This window comes from Pteropus alecto, unplaced genomic scaffold (assembly GCF_000325575.1).
Source record: "Pteropus alecto unplaced genomic scaffold, ASM32557v1 scaffold3, whole genome shotgun sequence".
Classification (NCBI taxonomy): domain Eukaryota; kingdom Metazoa; phylum Chordata; class Mammalia; order Chiroptera; family Pteropodidae; genus Pteropus; species Pteropus alecto.
The window spans coordinates 8,232,153-8,244,689 of record NW_006442484.1 but is presented as its reverse complement, the minus strand read 5'-3'; the positions used below and the strand labels follow the sequence as shown (position 1 = coordinate 8,244,689).

Genomic DNA, 12,537 nt, shown 5'->3' with positions numbered 1-12,537 from the left:
AAGATTAATCAAAGGAAATCAAAAGTGGCTATATATAATATTACACAAAGTAGATTTCAGAATTCAGAAAATTGCTGGAAAGGAACATTATCTCATGATAAAAGAGTTACTCTTACAAGAAGATGTAATAATTCTAAATGTGTATGCAACAAAAAATAGAGCTGAAAAAGATGGAAAGCCAAAACCAATAGAAATGGAAGGAGAAACAGACAAATCTACAACAATAGGTGAGGATTTCAACACTCCTATTTCAAGAATTGATAGAACAACTAAACAAACAATTAGCAAGGATATGAGACTTAACAGTGCCATCAACCAACAGCATTGTCAGCATTTAAAAAGCATTCTACTTAACAACAGCAGAATATGCATTCTCTTTAAGTGCACATGCCAAAATAGATTATACTCTGGGCCATAAAACAAATTTAAAACAACTGAAATCTTACAAAAGTGTGTTCTCTGATCACGATGGAATTAAACTAGACATCAATAACATAAAGATAACAAGAAAATATCCAAGCCCTTGGAAACTAAACAACATAATTCTAAATAACCCATAAATCAAAATCAAAGTCTCAGGAGTGATTAAAAATACATAGAATTAAATGAAAATGAAAATATGACATAAAAATTTGTAAGATACAGATAATTTTAGAGGGAAATTTATATCTCTAAATGGATATATTAGAGAAGAGTAAATGTCTCAAATAAATATGTAAATTCCTACCTCAAGTACCTAAGAAAAGAGGAGCAAAATTAAATTCAAAGCAAGCAGAAGGAAGGCAATAATAACAAAAACAGAAATCAATGAAATAGAAAACAGAAAAATAGAGAAAAATCAATGAAACGAAGAATTGGTTCTTTGAAAAGATCAATAAAATTAGCAAACCTGAAACAAGAAAAAAAAGAGAGAAGACACAAATAACCAATATCAAGCATGAAATAGGAGATATAATTATAGACTCTGTAGAAATCTAAAGGATTAAAAGACAATACTATGAACAACTCTACAGATATAAATGTGACAACTTAGATTAAGTAGATCACTTTCTTAAAAAAATACAGCTATCGCAACTCATCCAATATGAAATAGGTAAGTTAAACAGCCCTATAACTATTATGGAAATTGGATTCATAATTTAAAAACCCCCATAAGAAAATCACCAGGCCCATATGGTTTCATTGGAGAATTCTACAAAATGTTTGAAGAAGGATTAGTACCAAATTTACATAATCCTTTCCAGAAAATAGAAGAGGAAAGTACACTTCCAATTCATTTTATGAGGCTGGTATTACCTTGCTATCAAAACCAAATACAAAACAAAACAAAACAAAAGCAAAACAATCAAAAACTACAAATCAATATCTTTCATAAATACAGATACAATAATCTTTAACAAAATATTGGCAAATGGAATTCAACAATACATTAAAAAAATTATACATCATGGTCAAGTTGGCTTTGTTTCAGGGTTGCATGCTTGGTTCAATATTTTAAAATCAATGTAATCCACCACATTAACAAGCTAAAGAAGAAAATCACATAATCATATCAACTGATGAAGAAAAGTATTTGAAAAAATTCAACCCTTATTCATGACAAAACTCTTAGAAAAGAAGTAATAGAGAAAACTTCCGAAACTTGATTAAAAAGCAAAACAAAACATATATATGCTTCTGGTCAAGATGGCTGAGGAGTAGGTCAACGCTATGCTTGCCTCCTTTTATGACCACATCAAAGTTACAATTAAATTACAGACAAACCATCATTGAGAGTCACCTGATGCCTTGCTGAATGGAAATCCTATAACTGAGGGCATACAGAAGAAGACACAAAGACAGGAGAGATATAGATGCTGAACAAGCTGGTCCTCATACCCATGTGTGGGAGTTAAAAATTGGAAGGGCTATCTTGGCTAAAGAGGTCCCCCCTGAGTAGCGAGGAGTCTCAGTTCCACACCAGGCTCTTCAGCCCAGGGTATCAGTGTTGAGGAGAGAAGTCCCCATAACTTCTGGCTATGAAAAGCAGCAGAGATTGTGGCTGAGTGAGATGTAGAGTGGCTAAAGTTCCAGGCATTCCTTTGAAAGGGCCTACCCACAAACATACTCGCAGATGGACTCACTCACTCTGAGCTCCAGTGTTGGGGCAGCAGCTTGAAAAGTGCCAGGGACATACTGGGAGAAATTAAATTGTCTGGCCTCAGAGCAAAGGCTGGAGGGGCAGCTTTTTTCCAGCAGAAGTACTGGCAGAAACCAGTACTTCTTCTTTTATTGAGCCCTGCCCCTACCTAGCGTGCAGATACAGGAGGCCACCATATCTGAGTCTCCAACAACCTGACTAACATCATTAATTCTGCCCTGGTGATTCCTTGAGACCCCACCCCACTTAACTTGCAGGCCCACCCAAGCCACTTCCAGTGGCTTTTCCATACAAATGACTTGCCTTAGCTCCTGCTGCAGACTTTCCTAAAATCTCAAAGGTGTTCACAAACTCAAAACAAGCAGCATCTGGCCTCAGTGTGTCCTATACTTCCTGCTAAGCAGACTTGGTCTGCAGCTTGGCCTCTCAAAGCACCTCCAAGCTCAGAGTGGGTGGAAGACATCTGTAGATTGCTTTATGGCTCATGCCAGGTGACTTTGGGCAGGGCACAGGCAGTGGCTGAAGTTGGCCAGAAGACCCCCGGGCCAGCACGCCTGATGACCATCTTCAGTCATGCTGGAGTACCACCTGGCCACCTCCATAGACAACAAGTCCCAAAGGGCAGATTGGTCAGGCACCAGAGCTCTGCTAAAACAAATTTTGCTATGTAGAGTCAGCCTCTGCACAACGGCCAATTCTTACAACCAATCAGCCTGAGAGATCAATACTTCCCATTGATGTGCAAACAGCAACCAAGGCTCAACTATAACAGAAAGGCACACACAACCCACACAAGGGACATACCTACAGCACTTGGCTCAGGTGAACAAGGAGACTGTGCCACTGGGCCCCATAGGATACCTACTACATAAGGCCACTCTACTAAGGTCAGGAGACATAGCAGCTGTACCTAATACATAGAAACAACACAGGGAGGCAGCCAAAATGAAGAGATGAAGAAACATGTCCCAAATGAAAGAACAGAACAGAGTTCCCAGAAAAGAACTAAACACAAAGGAGACAAGAAACCAACCAGATTCAAAGTTCAAAACACTGGTTATAAGGATTCTCAATGATCTCAGTGAGAACTTCAATAAAAATATAGAAAACATAAAAAATTGAGATAGAAAACATAAAAAGAAAACCAGTTGGAAATGAAGAACACAATAACTGAAATAAAGAATACATTACAGGGAATTGACAGTAGCTTAGATGAAGCAGAGGTTCAAATCAGTGATAGAAGGTAAGGTAGCAGAAAACACCCAATTAGAACAGCAAAAAGAAAAAAAGAATCCCCCCAAATTAGGATAGATTAAGGGGCCCCTGGGATAACATTAAACATACCAACATTCTCATCTTAGGGGTACCAGAAGGAGAAGAGAGAGAGCAAAGAATTGAAAACCTATTTGAAAAAATAATGATGGAAGACTTCCCTAACCTGGTGAAGGAAATAGACATTCAAGCCCAGGAAGCACAGAGATTCCCAAGGAAGATGAACCCTAAGAAGCCCATACCAAGACATATCATAATAAAAATGCCAAAAGGTAAAAACAAAGAGAGAATCTTAAAAGCAGCAAGAGAAAAGCAGTTAGGTACCTACAAGGGTACTCCCATAGGACTGTCAGCTGATTTCTCAACAGAAACTTTGCAGGCCATTAGGGATTGGCACTAAATATTTAAAGTGATGAAAAGCAAGGACCTACAACCAGGATTACTCTACCCAGCAATGCTATCACTTAGAATACAAGAACAGATAAAGAGCTTCCCAGACAAGAAAAAGCTAAAGGAATTCATAATCACCAAGCCAATATTACAGGAAATGTTAGAGGGACTTCTTTAAGAAGAAAAGAAAAAGATTAAAAATGTAAATAATAAAATGGCAATAACTACATATCTAGCAGCAATTACTCTAAATGTAAATGGATTAAATGCTCTAATAAAGATCGGGTACTGAATGGATAAGAAAATAAGACCTTTATATATTTTACCTACAAGAGACTCACTTCAGATCAAAAGACACACATACTGAAAGTGAAGAGATGGAAAAGATATTTTATAAAAATAGAACTAAAAAAAAAAGTTGGGGTAGCAATACTTATATCAGGCAAAATAGATGTTAAAACAAAGGCTATAGCAAGAGATGCAGAAGAATCCAGTAATGCCACTTCTAGGTATTTATTCAAAGAAACTCAAAACACTAATTTGAAGGGACATATGCATCTATATGTTCTTTGCAGCATTATTTATAGTAGCCAAGATATGGAGGCAACCTGATGTCCATCAGTGGATGAATGGATAAAGAAGAAGGTGTACATATACACAATGGAATATTACTCAGCCATAAAAAAGAATGAAATCTTGCCATATGCAACAACATGGATGGACCTAGAGGATATTGTTTAGAGTAGAGCAAGCCACAAAAAGACAAACATCATATGATTTCACTTATATGTGGAATCTAAAGAATAAAATAAATGAACAAACAAAACAAACTCATAGATGCAGACCAAAAAACAAAACAAAACAAAAAAATGAATGGCTGTCAGATGGAAGGGGTTTGGGGAATGGGTGAAAAGGGGAAGGTATTAAGAAGTACAAGTTGGTTGTTACAAAATAGTCATGGGGATGTAAAGTATAGTATAAGGCATGTAGTCGATAATATTGTAATAACTTTGTATGGTGTCAGATGGATACTATATTTATTGGGGTGATCATTTTATAAATTATGTAAATTTCTAATTACCATGTTGTACACATGAAAGTAATATAACATTATATGTAAACTGTAATTGAAAAAAATATTAAAAAATATATATGACTTATAGTTAGCATTAGTCACGAAAGACTTAACTACTTGTCCCCTAAGATCAGGAATAAGGTAAAAATGTCAACTCACGCCACTCTTATTCAGGATAGTGCTGGAAGTTCTAGCCAGGGCAATGGGGCAAGAAAAGAAAAGAAAAGCATACAGATTAGAAACAAAGAGATAAAACTGCCTTTATTTGCAGATGACATGATTGTCTATGCAGAAAATCCCAAGGAATATAAAACAAACAAACAAAAACTAGAACTAATAAGCAAGTTCATCAAGGCCACAGGATACAAGATCAACAAATAAAAATCAACTGCACTTCTATATATTAACAATAAGCTGAAATTAAAAATACAATACTATTGATAATCACTCTAAAAAATGAAATACTTTGGTGTAAATCTAATAAAACAGGTAAGTGACTTGTGTGCTGAAAACAACACAATGGTAATGGAAGAAATTCCAAATAAATGGAGAGACATATTATATTCATGAACTGAAAGACTCAACATAGTAAAGGTGTCAATTCTCCCCAAACTGATGCAAGTTCTATAAAATTCTAGTGAGATGTTTTGTAGATATAGTCAAGAATAATCTGAAATTTATGTGGAAAGGCATAGGAATTCGAATAGCTAAGACAATTTTGAAAAAAAAGAATAAGGTGAGAGAAATTGGTCTACTTACTTTGAAGATTTATTATGTAGCTACAGAAATCAGGACTGTATGATATTAGCAGAGGAATAAACACAGATTAATGGAACAGAATAAAGAACTGAGTAATAGACCCAAAGGAATATGTTCAGTTGATATTTGAGTAAGGTGCACAAGCAATTCAATGGAGGAAGGACAGCAATTTCAACATAATGTCAGGACAAATGACAAAAATGAACTTCAACCTAAGTCTCAAACCTTTTACAAAAATTAACAAAAATTTAATCATAGACATATATGTAAAACATAAAACTATAAAACTTATATTTAAAAAGCAGGACAGTGTCTTTTGGATATAGGGCTAAGCAAAGGGTTCTCAACACCAAAAGCATGATACGTGAGAGAAAAAAATAGATAAACTGTACTTCATTAAAATTAAAAACTTCTACTATGGCCATGGCACTCTGAACGTGCCTGATCTCATCTGATCTCAGAAGCTAAGCAGGGTCGGGCCTGGTTAGTACTTGGATGAGAGACCACCTAGGAAGCCCAGGTGCTAAAGGTGTCCTAGAAAGCCCAGGTGCTAAAGGTGTTTAAACAAACAAACAAACAAACAAACAAACAAACAAATAAATAAAATTAAAAACTTCTGTTCTGTGAAAGATCCTATTAAGAGGATGAAAAAAAAGATATAAAGTGAGAAAAATATTTGCAAACTATATATGTAACAAGTGACTAATATGTAGAATATATGAAGGATACTTAAAACTCAACAGTAAAAAAACCAAACAATCCAACTAGAAAATGGGCAAAAGACCTGAACAGACATCTAACCAAAGATGGCAATTACGAAAAGATGCTCAACATCCTATGTCTTCAGGGAAATGCAAATTAAAACAATGAGATACCCCTCCACACCTATTAGAATAGTCAAAATCTAAAACACTGACAAGATGAAATGCTGGTGAAGATACAGAGCAACAAGAACTCTCATTTGTTGTTGGTGGGAATACAAAATGGAATAGCCACTTTGGAAGATAGTTTGGCAGTTTCTTACAAGACTAAATAAACATACTCGAACAACCCAGCAATCATGCTCCTTGGTATTTACCCAAATCGACTTAGAATGGTCAAAATCTAAAACACTGACAAGATGAAATGCTGGTGAAGATACAGAGCAACAAGAACTCTCATTTGTTGTTGGTGGGAATACAAAATGGAATAGCCACTTTGGAAGATAGTTTGGCAGTTTCTTACAAGACTAAATAAACATACTAGAACAATCCAGCAATCATGCTCCTTGGTATTTACCCAAATCAATTGAAAAATTATTTCACAAAAACACGTGTACACATATGTTTTTAGCCGCTTTATTTATAATTGCCAAAATTTGAAAGCAACCAAGATACCCTTCAGTAGGTGAATAAACTGTGGTACATTCAGACAATGGACTACTATCCAATGCTTTAAAAAAAGAGCTAATAAACCACAGAAAGACATAGAGGAATCCTAAATGCACATTGCTAATTCAAAGAAGTCAATCTGAAAGGGTTACATACTCTATGATTCCAACTGTATGACCTCCCGGAAAAGGCAAAACTCTAGACAGTAAAAAAGATCAGTAGTTTCCTGGGCTTAAGCGGGAGAAGAGGAGGAGGTAGAATACAGAGAATTTTTAGGGCAATGAAATTATTCCATGTGATACAATAATGGTGGACGCATGTCATCATAAATTTGTCAAAACCCACAGAATGTGCAATACCTAGAGTGAACTATGGGATTTGGTTGTAAACTATGTAATTTTAACTATTGGCTTGGGGTGATAATGTGTCAGTGTCAGTTCATAGATTGTAACAAATGTACCATTCTGATATGGGATGTTGATATTGGGAGAGGCTGTGTGTATAGTGGGTAAGAGGGTATATGGGAACTCTCTGTACTTTCTTCTAAAATTTTCTGGGAACCTAAAACTGCTCTGAAAATGGAAGTCTATTTAAATTTATACACATATATATATATTTCAGCATCTAAATTACCCATTAGAGAATGCAAATTAAAACTACAATAACGATATCACTATACTCCTATCAGAACGGCTTAAATAAAAATTAATGGTAACATCAAATTCTGGAAATGATGCAGAGAATGGATCTTTCATACATTCCTGGTGAGAATGTAAAATGATTCATCTACTCTGGAAAACAGTTTGGCAGTTCTTAAAAAACTAAATGTGAAACTACCAGACAACCTAACAATTCACTCCTGGGCATTTATCCCAGAGAAATGAAGACCTATATGTCACACAAAACCCTGTAGAGGGAGGATGATAGTAGCTTTACTTGTAATAGCCCCGAACTGGATGCAACCCAGTTGTTCTTCAGTGGGTGAATGGTTAACAAATTGTGGTACATCGTACCATGGAATACTACTCGGTGGTAAAAAGGAACAAATTACTGATAATGCAACAACCTGGATGAATCTCCAGAGAATTAAGATGAGTGAAAAAAGCCAATCCCAAGAGGTTGTATACTGTATAATTCCATTTATATAACATTCTTGAAATAATAAAATTTTAGAAATGTGGAAAGATTAGTGGTTGCCAAAGGTTAAGGAGGGAAAGGAAGTAAGAGGGTAATAGGTGTGGCTATAAAAGGGCAACATGAAACATCCCCATGGAATTGGAAATATTTTGTGTCTTGTGATATTGCTCTATAGTTTTGCAAAATGTTTCCGCCATTGAGGGAAACTGGTTAAGGGTATATGGGCTCTCTCTGTAATATTTCTTACAACTACTTGTGAGTTTACAATTATCTCAAAATAAAAGTTTAATTAAAAATATAATTTGATAGTTTACAAAAAAAGGACTGCAGACTATTGCATCCTATGAATATACTACAAGTTATTCAGTTAATCTTTACTGTCTTACATTTGGATTATTATTATTTTCTTATTTCAGAAAACTCTAGTATGAATGCCTTTGTAGCTAAATTTTGGCACATATCCTTACACATCTTATGCTACATCCCTAGAAATGGAATTGCTGGTCAAGAGTTATGAATTTTTTTCACACTTCCAGGACCCCTTTGTATCTGATATATAGAAAGATTCAAAGAGCCACTGAAGTTATGTGAGCATTCAAGTCATGAACAGAAAGAAAATTTTAAAAAGATGTCAGTTCCCTCTGTATTTATCTGTAGCAGTCGAGGCACAGGACATTGCTAATGTAATACAATAAACACATTTTAATGACTTTTGATATACATTTCAAAATACTTCATTTGAAATATGTGGATAATTATAGTACCTACTTTTTGGGGTTGCTGTAGGGATTCAACACACAGAATGCACTTGGTAGAGTGCTTGCTACATAATAAAGGCCCAATAAATGTGCACTGCCATTATGGTTATGATTCTGACTGGAATCCAGGAATGATGCAGAGATTTCTACCAGCCTGTAGGAGGAAGCCCATTACCTCACATCCTTGCCAACATCAGGCAATATCAGTCATTTCCATTTTTGCCATATTTCATTGTTATTTTAATTTGCATTTCTTAGATTATTAATGAGTGGGAAGACATTTTTCATATGTTTATTGGCCATTTATAGATATTCTTTTGTGTCCTTTCTGTTTATATTCCTTGTCCATTTCTCAATTAGGATCTTCTTTTGTTGCTCTAAGGGAATTTTTATATAGTAAGGTCATTAACTCATATGTATTAAAAATATTTTATTAACTTGTTCAGCTTTTAACCCTTGTTTCTTGATATAAAAAGTTTTAAAAGCTTTAGATAGTCATGTTTACCGATAATTTCTTTGTGGTTTTTGCTATTGATGATATGTCTGTAAGAACTTTCCTCATAAGAAAATTATACAAACGCCTTTATTTTTTCATGTTTTATTTTCTTTAATCTTTATTGAATCTTAGGTGCAAAGAATTGCTTGTTCAAGACACACTCTCTTCATTGGTGCATGCTTTTAGTCCTTTGATTTTAAGAATGTAATGAGCATCCATAAACCCACTACCTAATAACCAGGATCTTGAAATAATTTACATTCTGCTATGTGATCTGCCCTCACCCTATCTTTCCCCTCTTTCTGCTTGAGAAAACCATTCTGAAGTTTGTATTAATTCTTTTCTTTTTTATAGTTTCATCTCATCTATATGTTTTTCGAAGGAGTATATATTGTATTTAAGTTGTTTCCTATTCTTACAAAAAGATTATCATGCTACATGTAATCTTCTGATATTTTTCCCTCATTTAATATTGTTGCTTAGCTTAATCATTATATCTATATCTCACTATACTTTATTTTGACTGCTGTATACACTCAGTCCATGTACCATTGTGCTTTTCATACTCACTCATTTATGGACATTTAGGTTACCATTATGCCTAGCACTGTTCTAAATACATGTACGAATTTTTTTCATATGTGCAGGTGAAAAGGTTTCTGTGTACACCTGGAATTAGAATTGCCAAGTTGCCTAGTATATGCCAAACTGCGTTCCAAAGTGGTTATATATCTTTCCCTTTCAGAAGCCTTAAGAGATCCTGTGGGGCCACATCCTCTCCAATACTTGTTATTGCTAGACTTTTAAATTTTGTTTGCCAATTGAATAGTGTTAGGGTATCTGTAAAATAGTATCAGTATGGGTATTGTATAGAAAACGGTATCTCATTATGACCTTGCTCTGCATGTACGTAGTCTGTTCTTGTATTTATTGACTTATGTGCTTTTCTGCTGTAAAATGCCTATTTGTATCTTTTGCTCATTTTCTTTTTACACTTTAATCTACGCATGTAAATCTTTAGCAATTTATTTTTAATTAAGGTCTGTATTAACTTACCTTTTTGACAAATGGATAGTATGTTTTCCCAACAACTATCTTACTTTGGAATATCCCTCAAGAAAGCTTGTAGTTTTCTCATATAAGTTCTTCATAATCTTCTTAAGTTTGTAATAAAGATCTTAGATTATGCTGATGACAAGTAATTGTTGGTCTTCCTTGATGGTGTCGTCTTAATGGTGTGCAAATAACCAAACATCCTTGTCTGGATAGGTGCCTTGAACACAGTTCTGCTAGAAAGCCCTGATAATCCACATGAAGACAATTTTACCTGCTATGCAACTAGCCCGTGTCAGCCAACATGGCTGTTTAAGCTTCACAGACTTGGCACAGTCCATGGGGCTCAGTCAATGCTTGTAGGTTAACATAAGATGAATAATTCAGCAAATGACTTCACCAATTTCACTCAGTTGCACACCTTTCTCTATGAGCTCAGTTATTCAGGCAAAAGATTTGGCCTTTCTTTTTTGGAACATGGTCTACATTTTCCACACACTCTCTAAAGCACAGCATCAAGTTAATTTTCTCTTGAAAAAGACACCTTCAAATAAGAAGATAGAAGTAACACATGCATATGCATCTGCATAATATTAGACAGATTTTCTATTTTAAAAAATCTAGTTTGGCTATGAGGGATAAGTATCAACCTTTGGATCCTATGGTCTTCATCACCAGGCAGGAAGGCCATGGAAAATGTTCTCTATTTGAAGGCCACAAAAAACACTTGGCACCCTAGTGCTGACCAGCACTTTTGAGAGAAACAGCAGACCTAGGGAGCTGGTAATGGGTACTAACAAGCTTTGTATATTGAAATCCATATTGCAGAAGGGATTGGAATCTCCAGAAAGCCACATCTGTGTGCTCCTCTCCAGATCTCAGTAAGATGCCTGAATACAGCATGTCATTATGATTAATTGTGGGTAATGAGGGTCTTATGAACCCAAGAAAGAGAAGCGTTTGTTTCTCTACTGCTCCAGTTACAGCCCTCCCCATCCCCCATTTGTTTTCAAGCACTCTACAGAGGAAAGCCAAAATAGAATAGGACTATTCTATAGCCATCCTTTACTTCCCTGCCAGGCATTTTAGTAAATTAACACACATGGACCCGTAAAGGACTTTGTGAACCCTTTCGAGGATGTGATAAAAAAGGTGTCTTGGTTCAAAGAATCTTTATAAAATCAGGCTATAGAAAATCTGCTATGAGTTCTCAGAAAAGCTTATTGCCGCTCTGAGTTCATGTACAAATAGGACGATGTTCATAGAAGCATGGTGAATAAAAGAATTCTTTATGGAAGCAGTGGTGTTCTCATCATTCTCTAACCTACCAGAAGGTGGTGCAAATTCACTGCCGATACAGTAAAGGAGGACGTGGCTTTCTTTTCTTGAGCCCTCCTCTGAGCAAGTACAGTAACAGAAAAAAAAAAAAAAACCCTTCCCATATTTAAAAATAAATTAAACAGACTGAAGATTCCATCTATAAAAAAACAAATAACTCGCCTTTATGTCATTTAACATCTGTCAACTTATTTCTTGTGGGACTCTGTTGATGTGGGGTTAAGCTAACAAACAAAACAAAACAAGCATGGGATGAAGATTTGGAGAAGATAATTTTTCATATCTTAATGTAAGAAAATTAACCAGACGGGGTTTGTAATGACTTCAAATAAACGCTACATTAAGAAAATGGTGTATTTGGAGATTTTTAACAAATAGGAAAGAAGTAGTTAATGGGACATATGTTTTATTCCATTTAAAAATATTCATTATTGTATTTTAATGTTTGGACATTTAAAAATGTCCTTAGGAAGCGGTGTGATTTCCTTTTGTGTGGCAGCTTGTGCATTTTTGAAATGAAAATTAAAACTTCCCCCAGGAAGATAATATAGGAGACCCACCAAAAGTGTTTAAAAAACAAACGAGAACAAACAAAAACAAAAACTCGCCATTAACAGCAAAAATAGCAAAAACCTTCTTCGTTTGGTATGAAGGGAACCCCTGGAAGCAAGCCCTGGCTTGGATCAACTTATCAGATATGTGTGACGGTGCCCACTTTTCCAAGAGTCAAAAGCGTTTTTAGAGATGTG

General features: G+C 35.2%; 1 pseudogene; it reads left to right on the top strand.

Moving 5' to 3' along the window:
- The first annotated feature begins 6,049 nt into the window (after positions 1-6,049).
- On the top strand, positions 6,050-6,168 carry LOC112470608 (annotated as a pseudogene).
- Positions 6,169-12,537: the final 6,369 nt, after the last annotated feature.